Source organism: Thamnophis elegans, chromosome 3 (genome assembly GCF_009769535.1).
Source record: "Thamnophis elegans isolate rThaEle1 chromosome 3, rThaEle1.pri, whole genome shotgun sequence".
NCBI classification, from domain to species: Eukaryota; Metazoa; Chordata; class Lepidosauria; order Squamata; family Colubridae; genus Thamnophis; species Thamnophis elegans.
Window position 1 is genome coordinate 20,664,093 of NC_045543.1, and position 24,280 is coordinate 20,688,372.

A 24,280-nucleotide genomic window follows, 5' to 3' on the forward strand; every position below is an offset into this window, starting at 1 on the left:
TTTCTGGTCCACTTATCTGTTCTGTGCTGGTGAAATTTTGTGACCTTTTTTGCATACATGTAGCTGAAAATAAGTTTTTGAGGTAACATATACCTTTGCATTCATTGCTTAATCCTTCTTATGCATTAAACACCTGAGTTTGATTTTTGATCAGAAGAATATGATTATTGATCAGAAGAATATGATTAGTTACTTTCAGAAAAAAAATGGTGACTTGGGAAAAATATAGGATGAATCATTTCTCCCTGCTTCCTTACTGCATATTTTTTCAATATGTTGGTGGAATTTACAAAGTAGAAGCCAAAGCAATATTGATAGCATACGATTTTTGGATTATATGCAAGTGTTACATATTCTTGCCTAGAAAGAACCCACACTTTTAATACAAAAACATGACACAATTTAATCTTTATTTATGAAAGTGCAATAGTTGGACATAAATAAATGCATTTCAACTCAGATGGATGATGTGACAGAATACCTCTTTGTGTTGCGTGTGGCTTACATTTTAGAGATACAGTATTCAAAGATTGGAGTCATCCCCCCCCCCCCCCTTTCTCCAGCATGTTCATGTTTGATTTGCTTCTTGTAGCATGTTACAGAAATTACATCTACTCCCAGAGAGGTACAGAATTGAACAGGAGATGAAATGCTTCTGATGCCTAGATGTGCAAAATACAGTTCATGGGGCTACCTATAAAAATATTCTCGTAAATTTGATAAGCATTTGATGGCAGATGAGTCAGTGGTCATATTTTCTGAGAACTAGTGTTGTTAGGACTAGACATAATTTCTTAATACTGTGTTAGAAAATCTACTACTTGTCCCTCCCTCCCCAAAGTTTATTAATCTCAGCAGTGTTTTTGTACAGAGGGGAAGAATAGGAAATGGTAGTGATAAGTTGTCTGAGTGACTTGAGCTAGGTTCTTCAAAACTGGCTGATACAATTCAACTCATTTACTCGATAGATCCCAGTCTATCTGCTGCTTACCCTTATGTCCAGATCCAATATACTCCTGCCAGATTCATTTGGGATCAGATGCTCTGTGCCTTTCTCTGCATAAGCAATGAAGCTGGAGGCTTTTTTTAAAACCCAAGATACAGATTTGATTATGTTTCCTGGCTGAATTTCCAAAGTGCAGGTTAGTAGCTGATTTTATTAACCAGATGAATAGAAGTCCTTCCATTGTCACTCATCTTCCCTTCCATTCTCGCTGTCTCTGACTCCATTTCTCGTTATTACTTGCTTCCAGTGCCCTGAATTGTTGACAATTGATCTACAAACTGCTTTGTCAAATGAACTTGATCATGATGTCAATACGTGATAGCAGGTCCTTAACTGAATGGCTTTGCTTGGATCTGCTTTTTTTCACAGAAATTATGAAGCACAGAAATGATAACATTTCTTTCCTCTGTCTTCCATTCATATCTGCTTCTATAGTATTCTACAGGAAAAGAGGAAAAGGAAGATCCTGAGCATGTGCAATGTTCAGTTTGGTCTAATAGTTAAGGCACCAGGCTATAAAACTGGCACAAAACCTGACTGGGTGACTTTGGCCCAGTCATTCTCAAACCAAACCACCTCCCAGGGTTGTTGTTGCAGGGAATTAGAAGGAGGAAGAAGTATTAGATACGATGACAGCCTTATTTATAAAAAATTAATAAAGGCAGGATAACAATTCTAAAAGAAACCCTAAAAATTTAGCATTTTAAAATACTTAAATTACAACATTGGAGGAATGTGTTTTGCTTCTGATGACTGAAATTTATCTTCAATCGCAGATAGGGGTCCATATTTTTCTCCAAATTAATGGTTTATTTTCATATATATGTGATCAATAGTTATGTGTATGTGTAATTGTCTGCTTTCAGCATTATTATGGTTGGTCACACAACCAGCCAGATTTTAGATTGCATTTGGCATTTTTAATCTACCCATCAAGTCCTTCCCAAAGGACCAGGGATAGGAAAATGTTGTTATTGGATTGTGTTAAAGATATTGTCGCAAGATGTAAGCTGTTTTCCAGAATGGGAGGAGGGAATGGTCACACGTGGGTTTTATCACAGCCTGATTGGTCCAAGGCTGAGAGGAAATCTATAAATACCGGTGCCTGTCCATTGCTAGCCCAGATTCTCTCTCAGCCTGGTCCAAGCTGTAGAGTAGTTGGATAGGTTCTGTTTGTTTTCTCCTTTTGGGTGAGTTCTATTCAATCTGATTCCTATTTGGCTAATTGGGCACTTTAAATTCAAATTCTAAATTGATCTGCTGCGGCCCCAAGGGACAGATCTCTGCCTCGGGCGGCTGGGGGAGAGCCCAGTGGGGCACTAGTCTCCCCTCCGCAGGCCAGGAACCTTTGCCCGTCCCCGGGTGCGGGGGTGCGGTTCCATTCAAACTGCTTCGTTCAAACTACTTGAAGGGGCTGTTTTTTTGCAGCATTCAAACTGCTTCGTTCAAACTACTTGAAGGGGCTGTTTTTTTTGCAGCATTCAAACTGCTTCGTTCAAACTACTTGAAGAGGCTGTGTTTTTGCAGCAGGAAAGTGAAAGTGAAACTTTAAGCCTCGAGGCTCCAGCGTGCAGATCGCTCTGGAGGGGGCCCCTCGCTGCAGGCTTCCTTTGTTTGTGTTGCCGGGGAGACAGAGCAGGGGGGGAGAGCGGCTCTCCCTGCTCAATTTAAAGTGAAGCCGGCTAGAAGCCTGGCTGGGCTGCTGGTGATTATTTCCAGCCCTTTTCTCCCGCGCACGGAGTTCCGGCGGCCATTTTGGAGGCTGCCACGTGCGTGAGGCCTTGCCTTATTGACGGGCCTAGTGCGGCCTAGTGAGAGGCCTTGAGCCTAGGTCTCCCCACAGGCTTCAGGCCCTGGTCTCAGGTGGGACTTTGGAGGCCGATTCCTGCTCCTTTCGTCAGACACGTGAGTGGGGCATGGACGAGGGAGCGGAGATTCCCCAGGGGCAAGGGGCAGGCCCTACTGGGAGAGAGGAGGCCTTGGATCAGGAGGTGGGGAGGGGGGCTCCCCCTCAGAGATCCCTTTCTTCAAGGCGCCCCTCCAGTTCTGTCTCTAGGGATGAGGCAGCTCGCCATAGGGCGCTGGAAAGGACCTTTGCCAGGGCAGAAAGGCAGGCCCAGTCCTCCAAGCCTTTATCTAGGGACAGATCCAGGTCCCCTGTTAGGCCCATTTCAGAAAGGTCTCTACTTAGAGGTTTTAGCCCGGCTTCTTCATGCAGCTCCCCTGGTAGGTCGCAGGCCTTCTCCAGGAGGGGGCGTTCTCCATCCCCCATAGATGATCCTCTGGAGGGCACGTCCAGAGGCCCCTGTTCCCCCCAAAGGTTGGCTCCTCAGGGCCCTGCTTCTACTTATGGGGATGTGGAGGATCTGGATAATCTCCCTGAAGGGATTAAGAGGCTTATTTCGGCAGCCATCACTCGGGGCATTGCCCAGCGGGACAAAGGCTCCCTTTACTCTAGGCATGGGGGGCTGAACAGGGCTCAGTGTCGGGCTTCCTCCCCTTCCATGATCAGTGAGGCTTCCTTCCTGGGTGGGGGGGGAGTTACCCCAGGAGATGGGATTCTCAGATGATGAGAATACCACTGTTTCGGAGGAGCCTTCTTCTAAGGTCCTATTTATGCCCGCCTTGTTTAAAGTTCTCTTGGATAAGGCGAGGCACACCACCAAGGTCGGAACTGGGGATCCCTCTGTGCCCCCCCCCCAAGGGATCCCGACATGGTCATGTTCTCTGCCACGGCCACCAACAAGGAGGAGATCCCTGCCCCTCCCTTGTTCCTAGAGGTTCTGACCGACCAGTGGGCTAAACCTTCCACTTTCTCTTCTCCAGGTAGTACCGACCGTCGGCATTATAACATGGAGCAAACCTTTGCTCAGGCCATTCAGCTCCCGACGGTTGACACCCCTGTGGCCGCATTGGTGTCCTCCTCCCCGGTGGTGTCGGGCGATGCGGCAGATAAGATGAAGCCGGAGGATAAGCGCGCAGAGCTTACGTTGCGGAAGAACTTCAACGCCACAGCGTGGGCCATTAAGGCGGCGGCCTCGGCTTCCTACTTTAATCGTGCCACGGTCATGTGGCTCAAGAAGCTGCAGGCACGCATTCCCATACAGGAGGACCGGATCCATCAGGATCTGGTCAAGATTCTGGCGGCGTGTCAGTTTTCAGCTGACGCGACCTTGGACACAGTCAAGTTTGCTTCTAGCGCCCTGGCCACCTCGGTCACCTCCCGTAGGCTCCTGTGGTTGCGCCATTGGCAAATGGACAACAAAGCGAAATGGGATTTGGCGGCTGCCCCCTTCAAGGGGCCCGATCTCTTCGGGGAGGCTCTTACTCGCATCCTCGTGGAGGATAAGGACAAGAAGAAGGTCCTACCCTCCACGGCTAAGAAGGCCGAGAACAAGTCACGTCCCTTCCGTAGGCAACGGTATAGGGCCCCTAACTTCGGCTATAACCAGCGCTTCTCTTCTTTCTCTTCTGACAGGCATTTCTTGGGGCAGCCCTTCCAGGACAGGAGCCGTTTCCAGGGCCAGGCTCGGCGGCCCTTTCGGGGGGGAGGCGGCCGTCCCTTCCGCAGGGGGAAGTGACTCGAACCCGAGTCATCCCATCGGCGGCCGCCTCGCTCTTTATGCGGACCGGTGGGACGACATCACGTCGGACGCCTGGGTTCGAGCCACGGTTCGTTACGGGCTCAGGTTAGAATTTCTCTCCACTCCTCCAAATCTCTTTCGGTCGTTCCCTCCATCCCGGAGTCGAGAGCGCCGCCGCCTGATGAGTCGGCGATCGCCCACCTCCTCGAAATCCATGCGGTGGAGGCGGTTCCCGCAGGGGAACGGGGCCGGGGCCACTACTCAAATCTCTTCGTGGTCCCGAAGAGCACGGGGGGTTGGAGAGCAATTCTAGACCTCAAGCGCCTGAACAGGTTTCTGGTCTACAGGCGGTTCAAAATGTCATCGCTCAAGTCCATCCTTCAGGGCATCAGGAAAGGCGATTTCCTGGCCTCCGTGGATCTCACGGAGGCCTATCTTCATATCCCCATCCTGCCCGCTCATCGCCGGTTCTTGAGGTTCTCCCACGGGCCCCACCATTACCAGTACAGGGCTCTTCCCTTCGGCCTGGCCTCGGCCCCGAGGACCTTCACAAAGGTCCTGGCGGCTCTGGCGGCCCATCTGAGATCGGTCCCGGTCCGCCTCCAATGTTATTTAGACGATGTCTTGCTTCAGGCGGGCTCCCTGTCTCAGGCCGTTTCAGATCTTCAGATTACCATTCGAAGCCTCCAGGCCCTGGGGTTCTCGGTAAACTTCGAAAAGAGCCATCTCACTCCCTCCACTCGCATTCTGCATCTGGGGACAGTCATAGATTCCAAGTTGGGGGAGGTGCGTCTGTCTCTGGAGAGGCAGGTCAGCCTTCGTCGGCTGGCAGAGAGCGTTCGCACAAAGCGCTCCGTTTCCATCCTCTCTCTGTCGCAGTTATTGGGCAAGATGGTCTCTTGCATAGGGATTGTCCCGTGGGCCAGACTCCATCTTCGGCCCCTTCAATGGGAGCTTATCCCCTATCAGAGGGGACGAATGAGCAATTCCCTTCGGACTCTCCGCATCTCGACGGGAGTCCGTGCATCCCTGGTGTGGTGGCTCTCCCCGGCCATCCAGCGGGGGTGTCTTCTGGGAGCCGAACAGGGTGACCGTCACCACGGACGCGAGTCTGTTCGGGTGGGGGGCCCTGGTGGGCTCTCGGATGGCTCAGGGCAGATGGACGGCCTCGGACCTCCGTCACAACATCAATTGGCTGGAACTGAAGGCCGCGCGTCTGGCTCTGAGTCACTTTCGCTCCTCGGTGGAAGGGAGCCACGTTCTCCTCCTGACGGACAATGTGGCCACCAAGGCGCACATCAATCGTCAGGGCGGGACCCACTCGAGAGCCCTCTGGCTGGAGGCTCTGCGATTGGGGTCGTGGGCGGAGAAACACTTACAGTCCCTGGTGGCGGAGCACATCTCGGGACTCTCCAACGTCCAGGCGGACTGGCTCAGTCGAGCAACTCTGGACGACGGCGAGTGGCAACTCCACCCGTCGCTGTTCCGGGAGATCTGTTGTCGGTTCGGGTCCCCCCGGGTGGACCTGTTTGCGTCTCCCGAGAACACACAACTCCCGCGTTTCTTCACCCGTTTCCAATCCAGCTCGGCAGAGGGCACGGATGCCCTCAGGAGCCGGTGGCCCCCGGGCCTCCTCTATGCCTTTCCCCCCATTCCACTCATCCCGGGGACCGTCAGGAAGGTGGTGACGGAAAGGGCCCTGGTCATTCTGGTGGCCCCGTTTTGGCCCAGGAGACCCTGGTTTGCGGACCTGGTTCAGCTGTCAGTGACTTCCCCGTGGAGGATTCCGCAGGGGGAGGTGGTCTTACGGCAGGGGGCCCTGATTCACCCAGAGCCTCAGTGGCTTCAGCTGACCGTTTGGCTCTTGAACGGCGGCTTCTAAGGGGGGCTCATCTGTCTTCCGGGGTCATTCGCACCATCGAGGCGGCCCGTCGTCCCTCAACGACCCGCATTTATAACTCCACCTGGGCAGCGTTCGTCCGCTGGTGCTCCCCCAAGGGCATCTCTCCCGTCAGAGCCACCATCCCCAACGTCTTGGATTTCCTTCAGAAGGGCCTGGAGGACGGGCTCTCGCAAAACACCTTGCGTCGCCAAGTGGCGGCTCTGTCCTCGGTCTTGGGGGGGGCGGGATCTTCTTCTCTTTCCCAGTCTCCTCTGGTCAAGCTGTTCCTCAAGGGGGCGGCAAATCTCAGGCCTCCCCCCGTTCATAGATTCCCCACGTGGGATCTTCCGCTTGTCCTCAAGGCATTAACAGGAGCCCCGTTTGAACCTCTCCGCTCGGTGCACTTGCGCTTCTTATCACTGAAGGTGGTCTTCCTGGTGGCCATCACTTCCGCCCGGCGTATATCCGAGCTGGGCGCCCTGTCTTGTAAGGACGACCTCTGTCATTTTCACCAGGACAGAGTGGTCCTTCGCCTTGACCCGGCGTTCGTCCCCAAGGTAAATACCCCCTTTCACAGGGCTCAGGAGATCGTCCTGCCTGACTTCTGCCCGAGTCCGTCCACTGACAGGGAGCGTCTTTGGCATCGTCTGGATGTCCGCCGTGCCTTGCGGATCTACCTCCGGCGGACCAAGGGTTTCCGCAAGTCGGAGGCCTTGTTTGTCTCCTTCCTACCTGGAGCTCTGGGTTCGAGGGTGTCCTCGGCTACCATCGGCCGTTGGCTGCGTCAGGCCATCTCGGAGGCCTACGTGGCCTCAGGGCGGCCGGTTCCGTCAGGCGTCACGGCGCACTCTACAAGGAGCGCGGCAACCTCGGCAGCGTGGGCCACGAGGGCCCCGTTTGAAGACATCTGCCGGGCGGCTACCTGGGCCTCTCCAACCTCGTTCATCCGGCATTATCGTCTGGATGCTTTCGCGTCAGCGGACGCGTCTTTCGGTCGTAGGGTCCTACAGGGGGTGGCAGCTGAGGCTCCCCTTGGTTCCTAGAGTTCCTGTTCTCCCTCCCTGGGACTTTAGCTTGGGTATGTCCCACGTGTGACCATTCCCTCCTCCCATTCTGGAAAAAGGACGTTGGTCTTACCTGAACGTCTATTTTCTGATGGGAGGAGGGAATGGTCACAACCCGCCCTGAGTTCTGTCTGTTGGGGCCAAGGGGAGGGCCCGGGGGGTGTTTCCCGGGGTTTGTTGTGTTGTTTCTTGTTTTTCAGTTGTACCGTTCATGTTCGAGAATCTGGGCTAGCAATGGACAGGCACCGGTATTTATAGATTTCCTCTCAGCCTTGGACCAATCAGGCTGTGATAAAACCCACGTGTGACCATTCCCTCCTCCCATCAGAAAATAGACGTTCAGGTAAGACCAACGTCCTTTCCAAGGAAAGCTGCCTTTGCAATTGACTGATAATCATTTTGTCAATGCTGCTGGCATTCAAGTGGTGCTCTAAATGTTTTGGAATTGCACCCAAAGCACCTATTGCTATTGTTCCTATCTTGGTTTACTTTAGCCAAAGCTGTTCTACTTCTATTTGCAGGTCTTTGTACTTTGTGATTTTCTCCAGTCCTTTCTTTTTGTTTTGCCATGTCTGAGTACTGCGATGGTCACTATCCAGACTTTTTTCTTCTTCTTATCAATAACTGGTGTTATGTCTGGGGTATTATGAGGCAGGTGCTTGCCTGTTTGAACTCAAAAGTCCCAGAGCACCACAAACAACAGTTGGACAAAGTAGCAATAATGGTATATTGGAATATCTGCAAGAAATATCATTTGCCTGCAAACAAGAACTGCTGGATCACAAAATAGACAAAGTAATAGAAAAAGAAGAAACTAAAGGGCTCTGGGATTTCACAATTATTTTTTTTTTCTGAAGAACATTCAGCAAATGGGGGTAATGTAGGATTAATTCAAGCTTTATCCAATGTCTAAAAACCCCAAGTACCATTCTAATACTTTTGTGGTTCTGAGTAAAGGTGTAATATCTAATTGTGAAGTGAAATAATTCTAACTTTTAAAGTAGTTTTCTCTTGGTGAAGTTTCTAATACTCCAGTAATTATGGGGAATTTTTTGCAGACGCACTTTATAATCTCTGTTGTTATCAATATTTTAGAAACTTTTCCAATTCCTTTTAAACTACTTTTCTGTCATGTGATATTGACGCATGTATTATGATGCTTGTGTTCTAGATGTTGCTAGATTGACAGCCCAGACCATTCATTTTTTTCTTGTGCTGACATAGGGTAATTATTCTGGAACATTTTTTTCAACATTATGATTCTATGAGTAGTCTGGGCTGTCAATTCCATCTCTTTTCATAAACCCCAATGTATCATTTTTGCCACTCGACTATGTCTTTTTCTATAGTCTATCTGGGCAATTGTATCATAGCTGTTTATTAGTGGTCAACAATCTAATGTTTCCCTTTGCATAATCTACATTTGCTAGTGTTTTTAGTTCCTTTCTATTTCATTTATATGGCATTTATCAGTAGTGCCAGTTCTTGTGCTGCAAATATTAATCTTTCCATTTTCTTCTTGATGGATTCAATCTGAAGCCATTGCCAAGTTTTGTTACTATTTCCTTTAAAGCACTGAACATGAAGAGGTTTGCTATTATATTTTTATTCTGCCTTTTATATATTTTGTTCAATTTAAGGTGTGAAACATGGCTAATATTCCTACCTCATATTTTCCTCACAACTGTTTAGTCCTGTATTCTACTGTTGATTCTGTCACATTCAAATATTTTCCCTTGCAGATATTTATTAATAACACCTCTTTTATATATTCATTTAGACATACAATTTCATTCTCCGCTGTTCATTCCCCATTTCACTTGTAAGAAACCATGACCAACCAATTTTACTTATTAAATACAAACTATCTATGTCACTTATTGTGTGTAATGCATGATGTATTGTCATAAATTTTCAGATCTTTCTAACTAAAGCAATTAGTTCAGCTTGTGTCTAACCAACAGTATCGGTTGTATAGCATATTATTACAGGGGGATTCCAAGTATTAATGGCTTTGACTGTGTTATCTTCACTCAGTTTGATTTTAGAACCTTTCAAACTCATTTTTCATATTGCCTTCTTCATTTCAGTGTGCAAAATATGATTTGTTTCTAAAATAGCCCAATTATACCTCTCCTTCATTGCCAATGCTTTGATTTGAGGGCAAATCAGTGTGTACGTGCCATCTGAGTACTCAATTTCCCCCTTTTATGCCAGCATAGCAATTTATTGATTCCAAATTTCATCTTAATGTCAACACTAAAGATTCCAACTGTTTTAAAAGTGTATTTCTATAGATTATTTTGCATCTAGTTTCTAATCATCCACGTGGAACAAACATGAAACTTTTGTCCTTGTTTATTCCATTGCCCAATGGCATTTTATTCAAAATTATCAGAAGTGGAAAAAGAGCCGTGTTAAAAAGGAATAAAAGCAAAAAGTCTTATTGTAAATTCCTTTTATAATTTTGATTTCTCCAAGTTCTTCTCAGTTTGGCATTTATGCTATTTTCCAGTTTTTGACTGTATTATTTTAAAATGTTATGTTTTAAAATGAATTCCAAAAATTCTCAAGCATGTCTTAATTCATCTATGGGATAGTGAATTGAATCTGTTTTTGTAATCAGGTCACGCTAAATAAAGATTAGTTTTACTGTTTTTTTTCTGCATTTTTAAGTATTGTCTTATCAATCAACGCCAATTACCTCCACCAGACCGATTAGATCCCACAGACTAGGCCTCCTCCGAATTCTATCCGCTGGCCAGTGTCGACTGGCGACTACCCGGAGGAGAGCCTTCTCTGTGGCTGCTCCGACCCTCTGGAACGAACTCCCTGTGGAGATTCGCACCCTCACCACCCTCCAGGCCTTCCGCAAAGCCCTTAAAACCTGGCTGTTCCGACAGGCCTGGGGCTAAAGAACCGTGCCCCTATCTCTAATGGTATGATTGTTGCGCTTTTAAATTATGTATTGTTTTGTGTTGTTGTCAAATTGTTTGTATCCCCCCTTCCCTTGTTTTGAGTTGTGAGCCGCCCTGAGTCCCCCTTCGGGGGAAAAGGGCAGCATACAAATGAAATAAACACTACAACACTACAACACTTGTTTGAATTTTTGAAATTTGCTTTTTGTGTACACTTACTTGTTTAGTTGTTTGTAGATGTTACTGGCAATTTACTTTTGTTCACTTGCATGTTGTAGGATTGGATGAAAAATATTGGTTGTTGTTTCTTTGGTTTTGTCTTTCAGGATTGGAAATGTTCAGTTTATGGTTTTTTTATGAATCCTTGCTGTAATGTTTGAAATGATTCAGAAAACAAAAATATAAAATGGACAAATGTTTCCTCCTCTCCCCTGCCCTGCCCTGCCCTCCCTTGGTTGTATTGCTTTTTCAAACTTATTCTCCCATTTTTCAGGGTTTCTTTTCAATATTGCAGGCTAGAAGTATATGTCTGAACTTTATTTTCCAGTTTCATTTTCCACTTTAACACCAGATCTTCGCTTTGGTGGCTTGCTTTTAATTTATAATGTATTTCTATTGTTATTGCTTTTATGAGGCTGTATTTGAGATGATTAGTCTCTTTGATCATTTTTGTTACAATTGCAATTTTGCATCATGCAAAATTTTGTTTCATTTTTTTTAGTTGATTTCAAATTGTTGATAATCTCAAATTGTTGATAATCAAAGAGATATAATTAGTTAATTGTTTTGAATGGAGTGTTCATTATTTTCATTGGCTGCATCCAAATGGGTGTTTATGTTTATTTGTTCTTTTGTAGCTTTTGCAGCCTATTTTTCTTTTCCAGATTCAAACCTTTTGTTTGCATGTTTTTAAAATTGTTTTTCCAACCCATTAAGTCAAGTATTTGGAAATGTCTTCTGTGTATGAAACAACTCTGATGCATGAGTCATTATTTGGTGCTATTTGATTCCAGAAATTTTATTTTTCAAATTTCATACCTTAGAAACCTATGTTCGGTGGCTTGGATATTGTTATTATTTTTATTTTAAAAAGAGCTATGATGAGCAGCCCTAATCCATTTTAGCTGAATCCCATTATGTCCTAGACCTATTTAGTCATGATTGTTTCTACTCTTTTCTGTATATCTGTTATGATGTGCAATTGTATAAGGAGACTGTGGCTTTTGGCTTCCAGACTTAACCATAACCGAGGCTGATAAACTATGTGATTGGCGTGCTGATATACACTGATGATTCATTTTGGTGATTGTGTTTAACTCTTTCTTTCCAAAATAAGTGCATTGAGATCATGAGCTTCATGGAAGTTTGCATTGGATTGTGTTCATATTGTGTAGTATAAATGTGCCTACATTAGAACATTGGCAGAAAACTGGTGATCACATTCCAAGCTACTGTATTTTGTATAATTATGTAAACAAGAACGGGTAGATCTTGGACACCTTTAATCAGAAGCATGATCGGTGAAACTAATCCTGTGTGAGTGTGGGACTGAAGTGTGGGACGAAACCTAAAACGAAAACGAAACCTAAGTATTAGCTTCTGGAAACTTGAAATGCCACTCACTCTGGCCCTCTGGTTGGCACGCAATGCAGCATTTCTCACAATTGATGGAGGTGGACTTGAGTTGGTACAGATTATAATCAACATGACGGGAGAGCGGCATAGGATCTCCATTCTTGTTCAGTGGAAAAACTATATTGATGGGGAAGCCTGCTTCCGAGCCTGTCTTTGGAATTTTGCGTAATTATTATTTTTAGCTCATGGTATTATTTTATCCTTCTAATATTGCTAGCTGTCTAATTACTCTCTTTTTTTAAACAGAGTGAGGCATAACAGATGTCCACGGAGAAAAGTGGAACGCACAAGGGAATTGAGTTCAAAATGAAACCCACTCCCATTTTAAATTTCCAGCATATGTAACTATTCACAAGTGTGGTAAAATGTCACTCTACTTCTCAGTAATGTTTTAGCTTGGAATGGGGAGTTTTTAGGCTCTGTGCTGTAAAAGTGCAGCACAGGCCCACGAGATAGGGAGGCTTCATGTTGTGCCTAAGTAACCAATGGACCTTGTTTTTGGTCTCATGCTGTTGCCTGCAAGACTTCAGCCCAGGGCCATTAAAAAAAATGTTCCTTTTTTACCTTAAGCAAAATGTACAGTAGATGTGGGTGTAACATCTTTAATGAAAAGCTGCTATGCAGTACAAAAAGAGATGTGCACATTCATATTGCTTACACTCCATTTAGAGCAAAAAAAAATGTAATAGATTGGTGGGTTTCTTTCCTGTTCTCAATCCAAGTAGAAAAGGTGTTTCAGTCCAATCTAGTCCATTTTTATCTATTGATTTTACAAAGAAGCAGAACATACAGAATCTTGAGTGGGAGACATTCCACGACAAGCTTCAAAAACACCTTACTAAATAAATATTTATTTTTTGTGAAAAATATTACATTGTTTGTCTCTGCCTACTCCAAGCACTTGGATCCTCTCCTTCAAATGAACGCTCCCTGCCAGATCACCATGTGATTGAAATCTCAGAGGGCAGCCATTCTCTGGCATTTGGTATCTTTTGCCTTGAAGCATTAACATTCCTTGATTTTAAGCATCTTTTTAATGCTTATAATAACCTGAATTCTGCCCATCGGTAATACCTTTCTGTTTGTATTATAGAATTGACAAGTAATCAATAAATACATACTGTTATACCCTTGAGTTGTGCTGAGAGAGAGGGATGGGAATATAGTAAAATGAAACCTTACTAGAGTTTGGATGATTATTGGTCATCTAAGGGTATCCAATAATGAAAATAAATAAGAAGAAATTGGAAGAACTTTACAAAAAGTACAGTAAAATTCTGCTTGTATACTGAAGGATGTGTATTTATTTATTTATTTATTTATTTAGAAAATTTATATGGCCACCCAACTCATTTGTGGGGATTCTGGATTAGGGAAGCAAAACTTCAAATACAAAACTCAATACACTTTTATCTCTCGGCCACAAAAATCAAATTGTTGGCCCTACGCTATTACCTGAGGTGTGGCAAGGATATATTCTAGCCCTCCTATTTATTAACGTATATGTCAATTAATCCAAGCCTTCTTTCTTTCTGTTCACAAGAGAAACTGCTATTATCAGAAAAATATTTGCACAACATTATCATAAAATTTATTGTTGGCAAATGGGAATAATATTGAGTCGGTACACATTTACAAATATCGTGGGAGTGTTATTTTAGGCTCTACTATCATGGAGAGAACATTTTTATATCCAGCAAATATTGTTCAGTGTAGTTCCACAGCTATCTCGAGTTTTTTTTTCCTATTCAAAAGGCTCCTACTTTATGTCTGCAGCTTTGCAGCCAAGATCTTCTCTCAGCTTCTCTGTACTTTAGTACCTAAGTCTATACGTTTAGAAATCTTGCCATCTTTGAACCTATTCACTCTAAAGAGAGCTATTTTTGCAGTCACAGAGTATATTAATGCTGCTCTGTTTAAATCTCCATGGAGCTTGGTATTATCATTTTAATGTATGGTTAAACGTTTTTCCCCAGTGAATCTGGCTCGACTGGTCTGCACATCAATTCAACCTGATTAAAAAAAGGTTATTGGCAACTTTCCATTTCTAGGACTCTCAATGAAGAGCCTTTTCCTATTTGCTTTGAAAATGCCCAAAGTATCATTAAGGTGCCTGTTTGGGATGTTTGATGCTCAAATCGATTTTCAAAGCAACATCAATTGAACATCAATTGATGTTCAAATCAATCAACCTCTCTTTCTCAGCCTTACTGCACATGGAGTCTTTCCAAGTGTGTATATACCAGCATATTTTTTTTCTCACCTGCTGCAGTTCTGGAATTTTGCCAGACTAGAGGCATTGTCTTCTGCCATCTACAAAAATATTCCACATCTCTATAGATATTGTCATGTGGATGGCTGAGTAGAATCCCTGAGGCATGTCTCTTGCTGCTCTCTCCATAAGGATCCATCCTTTTTGGGAAGACTAAGAACATGTCTTCTATTGATTGCTTCTCGTACCTGACCATTGTTTGCATACATCTTGGTTGTCTAATTCTAGACCTTCTATTTGCACAATCCACCTCATTTTGGATTCAAAAGCTTGTAAACATTGCCTTAATTTTAGCCTCCTAGATTGTCATTTTTACCTCTTGTATCTTTTATCCGACTGTTGGACTTCTGTCCTCAACAAAGGTTTGATATGCTTTCATTTGCTTCTGTGCTGTACTTCTATCTTTCCGTGAGCTTTTTTTTTTTTTTTTAAGGAAACGGTTTAAACCTTGTCTCTTGATTCTCAGATCTGCAGGGAATGATGCAAATTATTGGTGCTTTATGCCAAATCTGAAATTTGGATTTTACTCCTAAAATGTACTAAAAACTTGATAATCTCTAATTCTTTTGATTAGAAAGATTATTTTTCCTCTTTATTATGGCAAATCTTAACGTACTATATCATTTCTATGTAATAATATTTGAACAGTATTAATTAAAATCATTGACATATTGTTTAAATAACTTAGAGTATTAATTAGAAAGACTGTGAATATATGCTGAATTATTATAGTAATTAAAATTGGGATTGTACTTTTGGCTATTACTTGGTATCATTAACTGTGATGTGCCTTTAGCATTATTTGAAATATCTATTATTGGGCATTAATTTATTTTGAAATGTTGTCAATTTCAATTATTTGTTTTGTTTTGTTTTGCAGAGAGAGGAGCGGTTCTTCATATGCAAGTGTTTTGAAGATGTGGCCTTGATAATAAAGGTAGGTATTTACTCTTTATTCTTTGTGTTAACATGATTATTTAATCCCAAATAAAAGTGGGAACTTTTAAGGTCTCCTTATCCTTGTGGTCTCTTTGCTGCAAAAGTAATATAGTAAGTCAAATTAAATTCTGGAAGATTTCTGTAGTGCTACATTGATGATTCATTTATATGGATTTAGTGTGATTAGCATGAGCTTTAGTTTGATTGTAGCCTATCAGAATATGGTAGTGTGATACAATCTCCTTGATTATGCTGTTTTTCTAATACTAAAAAGATTAGTTACGAAACAATACAAAGTAGTGGATTGTGTTATTTACAGCAACAGCCGCAACCTTTTGGGCACCAGGGACCAGTTCCGTCCCTGGAAAAACCAGAAAGGTTTTTCTGCGGACCAGAGGGGGTGTGGTTTCATGTGCTTCCTCCATCCTGCAGATGGAGCTTTGTTTGTTTGCGCGGCCCGGTTGCTGGCCGGCCGCAGACTAGTGCTGGGCCACAGACCAGGGGTTGGGGACTCCTGATTTATAGGCATTTGTGCTGGTCAAAGGGAGGGGAGAATTGATGACATATGCATATTGATGTCACAGTACAATTAATGCAACTTACTTAGATATTATGATGCAGTGATGTATGAACATCTCTTCAGTTTTATTTTAGTTCATTGTTTTGAAGTTGTTTCTTCATTGTTCCATATAAGAATCAATACAGCCTTCCTTGAGGTAGTTCGTTATGCTTCTGCCTTTGGAATAGTATCATCATCTTCACACACTTAGAACAGAAAGATATAACTGTTACATTATGTCATGTCCCCATGTATGAGGTGTAACATGATTTCCTCCCCCCTATTGTGGGAGAGAGAGTTTATCTCTGTTTACATAGTATATATCATGTATTGTTTTATTGTGGTGGTGGTAGTATCAGAAGGCAGTAAAATCATCCCTAAATAATAGTAAATATAACTCCTGCTAGCTCTTCAGCTGTTGGTCTTATTTACAGAAATGAATGATAAGCCTGAAATAGTTCTAAAATGCAGCTAGTCCCACAGGGATCCAACAAAATATGAAGAATAATTCTGTCACGTTCTTTTCATACATACACCCATAAATATATTTTAAACTTGGAAACAGTTCAGTGTAAAGGAATAGAAAATCTCTCAATAAATATGATTTGAAATTAGGTGTATTGGAGGCCTCTGCTTACATGTTTGGGTCCTCTCTGATCCACTTGATAAAAATACATATGGTGTGATAAAGCATAACAGGTTGTTTTGACAAGCGAAAAACGGCATTTAATGGAAATTCTTCTCAAAACTTACCATATTTCTCTTTCTTCTGCACTCATGCATTCTTCCAAGATAGAACTGTACCTCTGTCTCTGCCTGGCACTCTGCTTGGTATTCAACGGGTGCAGTGTCTTTTATAGAAATTGGTCAGTCAGTAGTAGAATATGGGCACAGTCTTTGACTGAAATGAACAGTAACATGGATTCAGACAAGTGGTCAATGACAGAGAAATTAGCTTTTATGGGGATCATACAGTATCACAAGATGGACAATCACTGAAAGAAACAGACACTATACGTATGGATTAATGCTTGAATTTGAGAGGAAAAGATAAAGGGAGCTGTAAACAAATCTGCAAAGTCCTTTTTTCTCCCTAATCCCTATCAATTTTACTTCCTCCCCTCAGCCTTATAAACCTCAGTGCTCTGCAGTTACAGCCCTCCTGGTTGACTGCATTGAAATAAGAGAATTAAACTAATATCCTTTTGTATGTTGCTGCTTTTTGGGTACAAAACTGATCAAATGAGTACTTTGTTTTCTTTTCCCTTTGTTCCAAGCCTTTAGGTCAGAGGAACCTGGCTGGAAATTTTTACTTGATTTACTTTGATTTGAGTTTGAATTATAATGAAATCAAATCTGAGTTTCTTTCCCTAGCATTTCCAACCGCTTTGTCTCAGTTTCACCGTTCTTTAGAACTCCAGCATAGTTTTTCAAATGCAGACTTTGTTCATCCATCTGCCACCAGTTTTTGTGCCATTGACTGAGGTCATGGAGTACAGGGCTAAAGATGATTATTTATTTGACCAGGGAAATCTCTGCACCGCAGGTACTTTTCTCTGCAGCGCTGTTTATTTCTTTTTATTTGGCTAAGGAATTTTGATTCATGTAAGCAAAGAAACCAAAAATTATCACATAAAAGTGGTTGAATATGTTTCCGAGATAAAGCAAATACTTGTGAAGAATGAAATTGAATCGGTACGGTAAAAATATAGAAGTTGCCGATATAATCAAGAAGCAGATATAACAGGAATCAAATCGTGGTTGGAAGAAAAGGGATTAAAACATGCATCACTCTTATACAGTGGTTAGAAAAGCAGGAGATCAAATGAACCTAGAAAATCAAATAAACCTTGTCTTAATTTTTTAATTTCAAAGCAATAATCATGAAGAATTTTTTTCAATGGGATTGTTGTAAATTGGTATATTGTCCTTCACAAAATTGTCCTATTTCTTGACAGTCAGCTCCAGTTTTTGGAAAACATCTCTTTTTCATGAATGTACAAAGCAATAGTAGTAAACACTGTTAAAACTTGAGTTCTACTGGATTCCTATTTGGGATATCACCCACACACCACACCGTTTGTCCTGAACCTTCCATAACAGAGAGGGAAAAGGAATCCAAGTGGATTGATCAGAAGAAATAAAAAAATTCAAAGGGCCAAAGCAAAAAAAGAAAACACTACCTTGTTTGGTCCAGAGTGCTTCCCAGCAATCAAGGGAGGTTAAAATTAAGGCAGGAAGATGAGGCATCTTGTAAATATGTTTTGAGGTATTAAAATTGTATGTGCATTTTTTGGTTCACGGGTGCTATTCTTACTTTGCATTTCTCAGTTATTTCCTATCTGATGATTTTTAGATTTTAAGAGCTTGCAGAGTCCAGTTTAGCAGCTGGACTAAGAAATATTAATTCACTTGAACAAATATAGATACCGGCTGAAATGTCATGTCATGTCTCAAGATGGCAATCCTCTTTCTGTGCTTATTAAGAGAAGAGAGTTAGTGTAAACTTAGATCACCTCACCATCTGACACAAAATATAGATCGCCTTCCCCTTTTATCTGGACTGGATTCAGGTGTTTTTATCTGTAGTAAACTCTGTCTCTGGCTGTGCAATTTGTACTTCAGAGCTGAGCATGATAGTTTCACTCTTTCATAGTTCACTGGTAGTTTTGAGAACTTTGGAAATTGGTCCCATTTTTTCTTCATTCCTACCTAATCAGAGAAAGAGAAATATAAAAGCCATTTCATGACTTTCATTTAGACAGTCTTTTCCAGAACTTCCAACATAATTTGTAGGAAGGAAACCTGAGCCATACACCTAAAGACCAGTGCCATTTGTTTTATCTTAGCTTAGTATGGTATATGATACAAGTCAAGTCTGGATTATTCAGTATGACGTATAAATGAACCATGGGTCAATATATGAATCCAGTCACAGTCTCACTCACAAATTCACTCCCACTGTCCTCAGATCTTTCTAGGAAAATAGAAATAAATTCCGATAAGGCCATCTTTTCACTCATAGTGCATAAGCATCTTATGCTTGGACACTAGTTTACCATACTGTGCAATATTTTCCTCTCCCCAAGATTGCAAAGCTACCTATCTGGGAACATTTCTGGCCAAGTGTATATCGATTGTTGACATAATTTTTCAGGAAAAGTTTATTAGGGATGTTAAAGTTACTCAAAGGCTTATTTGGTTGCATGCCTTCTTATGAAATGTTGGACAGATGTCTGTTCATTATTAGAAATAATACACTGTTTTTTATATTTAAATTCAAGGATGAATGGTCATAAATGCGCTCACTAATTGATTACATATCAGATACAGTCTTTTCTTCCAACATAATTGGCACCATCCCATAGGAAATGATAGTTAGTAGTACAAAAAAAGCAATTCAGTACCCATCACATTTGGGAAATAAGAGCTTTTGAAAAGGTCAGAATAAAATATGCTCTCAATTATGCAAATGACACTTGCCACAATGATCAGCAAGCAAAAAAAATATCAGAATTCATCTAACTATCTCATATGTTCATGAGTTATGAACTGGATGCTTTGTTACCAACTTGTGAACATGAGAATCCTGTTAATTCAAGCCACAGTTTAATTTAAGATAAAATAAAATCTGTTGCCAAAATATAGCAATCTGTGGTGCAGATTTTCTATTGACAGACACTAGCTAGATAAATCTTAACTTTGAGTAAATATTCATGGAATCGTTTAGTATGTGATGCAGTACAAGATCTCCCGACTTAGAAAAGGACTATCTTTTAGAGCTTACTCAAATACAATACCTTTGCATTTGGAGGAAGTATTTAATTGGCACTTGTTTCCCATTCTAGCTCTGACGCTTAGTGGTTCTTATCTTTTAGCTTTTGTAGGATCTGAAAGACGTAAGGTCAGATTGTGGTTTTGTTCTGAGGGTCTGAATTTTTGGCTGTAAAAAATAGTTTCACACACTTGCCAAATCAGCAACTTGGGCATTCTTGGATGTGGAGAAGCCAAAGGCTGTGTGTAGTTTCTGCTCTGTCTTTGTGTGTTAGCTTGGTTGTATGTCTATACAGTATGTTCAACATCCACAATAAATTCCTCATTTTTTGAATTATACCAGGCAGACAATTTATGCAGCATGCAATCACAGTGCTCATTATATATTAATAGGAGCCCTTGATTTGTTAAGTAGAATGACTAGATCCACAGGCAATGATTTGTTTGGGTATTTAATGAAATATTTGTTTGGTTCAGCTTATCTAGCAACATCTATGCATATTTACTGAAGTTCCGTCTGGAAGATTTAGACTCCTGTTTTTTGGAGGCTGCATAAAACACAGCAGCTGTGCATAGAGTTGCCACATTGTGGTGTGTTGGAGTCAGCAAATTCTGACTGAACTTGGCCCAATCAGCCAAGCGGTCTTAAGTTGCTTATAAAGTAATAAAATATGGGATAATAAAGAAGCCAACCAATCATCTGAACTCCTGTACAGCTGTTAGTTAAGAGTTACAGTAGTTTCCCCAAGGTTAGCCATCACAGCTTTGCTACTTGTGGTTGCATAGAGAATGCTTTTCCAAAGAAACTTGTGCAAATAGATAGTTATCATGTATCAGATTAGATTTCTCACCTGCTCTACAGGTTTTTGTTGTGAATGAAGATTTTCATTACATTTAGAGCAGTACAAGAAAAAAAAGGATACCCTCTGTTTCCCTCTACTTCAACTGACTTGCATCTTTCTGTTTTAATGGACTCAGTTTATGCAAGCATTTTAACTTTAACTGCAGGCTTGTAATTTGCTGCTTGCTGATGGTGACAAGTAGCTACTAGTCCCCAAAAGGCAAATTGTATAGTGCTATGGTAAATATATGCTTTATGTGTTCTTGCTTGAAGACTTTAAATAGCTGCTTGATAGAGCAACAGGTTTAGATGATATATAACTCTAAGCCTAATGTGATTTACTGGAATTTTAGGTGATATGCAAAACTACCTAGTGTGGTTTGGCATGAATATGAAGTAAATCAGAGTAGCTTATGTAGCAAAGTGGTTGCTTTGGTGTCATATTATTAAGCTAGTGTCAACATTTAAGGTTGGTATAAAGGTAGAAGCTGGAGATGTGAGAATCAGCGGGACTCAGGCCATTGTACACAGAATTTACCAGTGTCAGAACGTGTTAGCCCTGTGAGATAGTCCAGACAAGAAGCACAACCAAGAGTACTAGCTCTATTTTTATTTTAAAGTTAGATTTTAAAAATCTTGCAATACTGAAACACTTTCGCCCCTCTTTTCCTTTTACTCTCTGTAAAACTAGGGAGAGTCCCCTTCTGAAGTGTTTCCCACACTCTTCCCCTTTCTGTGTGCTGGTTGTCCTGTCTGTGGCTCTCCCTCCTGTCTCTTAAGGCCTTTCCTAAACACCGGCGGGGGCAGGAGAGAAGGAATGGTTCTGCATGAGTGGTGGGTACGTGCGCCTACCACATGCACAAATGGAGTGCAAGCACATACGCTCACCCATTGCTTGCACAAAAGAGGATGCACATGCCCACATGCTCACCCACCACTTCAGTGACACACATGCGCTCCAGGACCAGTAGTGGGTCAAGGCCTAGGAGTTGGGGACCCCTGCATTACAGAACCCCTCTGAGAATCCCTCAGCACATAATTCCTTTTTATGGCCAGAATCCCAAGGGATTCTGTTGAAGTAATTTCAGACTTTCATGTTTAATTCTCATTAGCTGCCCTAGCTCCTAGTTACCCCTTTAGCTAATCTTGCTAAGACGGGTAAGACAGGAATGCAGGGCCTGCTAATTATGGATGAGGTTACTCTAAGCAACTGTTCAATCAAAGTCCAAGAGGGAATGTAGCATCAGCTCCTATGGAAGTTCTTTGTCTGAAATAAATGAGTACTGAAACCAGAGCACTCCTAGAATTGGAGAATTCATTATGTCTGCCCATGAAGACAGTCAGTTTTTGACTCCAGTGTGTATATGATTAGTATGTGTATGATTGTATTGGTTAAGTTGCAGGGATTAAAATCTTCCTTTAGGCATTGATTTGTAAATGTGATAATTACTGCTGCCACTGCATGAAATACAACTTAATGAATTCAGAAGCTTTATCCATGGAGATTCTTGATACATTTGGCTGGCTTTACAAATTGCTTAATAGTAGTTATTTTGCTTATGTAATGTCTACCCTTACCCTCTCAATTCTTTACAAATCTACATATTGATTACACACTTGTAGGTGGTTTTTGTATGGTATTTAATCAATTAGTGGAATGTTGGTTCGGTTGTCAGAAAGATCTACCAGCTTTAACTATAAGTTATCATGTCAGAGTGAACAGTGTGGTTCCTTAGACATCTGCAACCCTTGATGTGAAATGTCTGAAGATATCAAAACAAAGTACTCAGCATTTTAAAGTGAAGTCAGCCTTTTGGTATTTGTTTTGTGGATCCTGGGCAGATTAAATTAAAGCCCCAGTAAATACTAAAGTAAATCTTATATTTCTTTTTTCTCTAATTACTGCATATTTCATAACTGGCAATCTAGCTGGCATAACACGACAATTATGATCCAGTACACTTTTTTCAGGATCTGGTTTATTTTGAAGAGGTGTTCTCTTTCTTTCTCTATGTCTACGTGTTAAATAATGGGACCTGAGCCTTTGAAATTTTTATATACCCTATAGATGTTTTAAAATAATTCCGTTTATAGAAAAACTTGTGCTACAAACACAGAGTGGAACCTGAGACACCCACATACATTTTTAATTCTGAGTACCCATCCATTACAAAAGTCTTAACTTCTAAGAACAACAATTTCAGTAACAAAAGTTGGGGTTGTTAGGGAACGATGACATTCCTTGTGGCAGAATATAGCTTTAATTTACTTCCCAAGGTTTATACATAGATATTTCTCAACTATGTGGCATAAATGATTTCATCAGACACCTCTTTCAAGTCACAATATGTATGTAAGCTGTCACTACTACACTGAATTTAACTTAGCTATGATTTCAAGTTGGTTTGTTTCAAAACTGGCCTTTAGCCCCTTGAGTTTGCAAGCCAAATTTAGCCTGAAAGCAATTCCATAGAACCACCTGTATACTCACCTTCAATCCCTCACATTGTGGTTTTAAAGTGTCTTGCAGTTACTTTAGCTTCTGCTACTTCTGAATCCTAGAAAATACCACCAGTAGGAAATAGGACTGCTCATAAAATCTGGAGCACTGCAGCAGTTTGAGAGGGAAAAAAAGATTGTACTGTCCTGCTAATTGGATGGACTGGAAGTCTGAAAATAAATGATGTCATAAGATCAAACCTGTTCAGAGCTGATTCCCAAATGGTGCAAGCCTTTATTGTGGAAATGGTCTAAAAATAAACCCATATATGCCTTTGATTGGGCAGGGAGGAGGGAGACTGCATTTATACCTGTGAAGACAGTCTCTGCTTTTGGCTTGCCTTTAACTCCTCTTACGTATATGCTGATGCATATAACTTGCCTACTTATTCAGTTAAAATCTTTTGGGGTGTGGCTAGTAATTTGCGAACAGTATACCTAAATATGATCCAGATTATTACAGAACGTTGGGTTTACCATTCCATGATTGAACAAACTGGGATAATGAGTTCTCCAAAATAAGCAGGTCTGGGAACAGGAAACAGGGTTCTATTAGATTTGGGTCAGGATTTCTCCGTAACCAGTGAGGAGAGGGAACAGGATTTTTAACTACGTACATTAGATAAAATCCTTCCCAATTACACAAAGCAATATGCAGTAATTCAGCTATCTGTATTATGGCTAGGTAAATTAGGTAAAACACATATTTTTTTCTAAGTTGTAGGATGCAAGAAGGGAAATCTATCTTTGTGTTGGGTCAGTCAGTGTTGCTTTGCATAGCTTTGGTTCTCTTTGAATCAGAAAAGATGCTGCTTTTTCTGTGTGACTGCTTCATCAGCTGTCTCTGTGTGTTTGTATAGCCCTATTCTTAGCTGTTTCACAGCCCCATGACATACAGTAGGAATAGATCAAAATTAGAAATCTACGTTTTAAGAAGTCAACTCTTCCTCAGTGTCTTTTTATTGGGCTTCATTTAATGTTCATATTGGTATTTAAGAGGTCCAGATCCATGTTGATCTGGATGGCAAAAAATAAAATATTGCTATGCAGCAGGCAAGTCGGTTTTGCTTCTCTTTAAATTCAGTAGAGGCATACAGTAGTAAGGCATATTACTTTTGCATTTAAGATGCATGGCAGATAACATGGTCTAATGTTCTCATTTAGCAGCTCCAGAATTTACATAGTAAGCAGGAAAGGGCAAGTGGGTGGAAATTTTGCTGTAGTGTTCAAAAGCATGCAACAGTGATTTTAACAGTATTGATTTTATATTTCTCCTGACCTGTTTTCCAATAAGAATATTTATTTTT

General features: G+C 41.7%; 1 protein-coding gene across 1 annotated transcript in view; it reads left to right on the plus strand.

Moving 5' to 3' along the window:
* The window catches only part of PLCB4 (phospholipase C beta 4), a 181,348-nt gene that overhangs the window by 21,156 nt on the left and 135,912 nt on the right, over positions 1-24,280 (plus strand). The window contains exon 2 of the mRNA XM_032213719.1: positions 15,242-15,298. The gene's annotated coding sequence lies outside the window, so the exon portion shown is untranslated. The remainder of the gene's footprint in view (positions 1-15,241; positions 15,299-24,280) is intronic.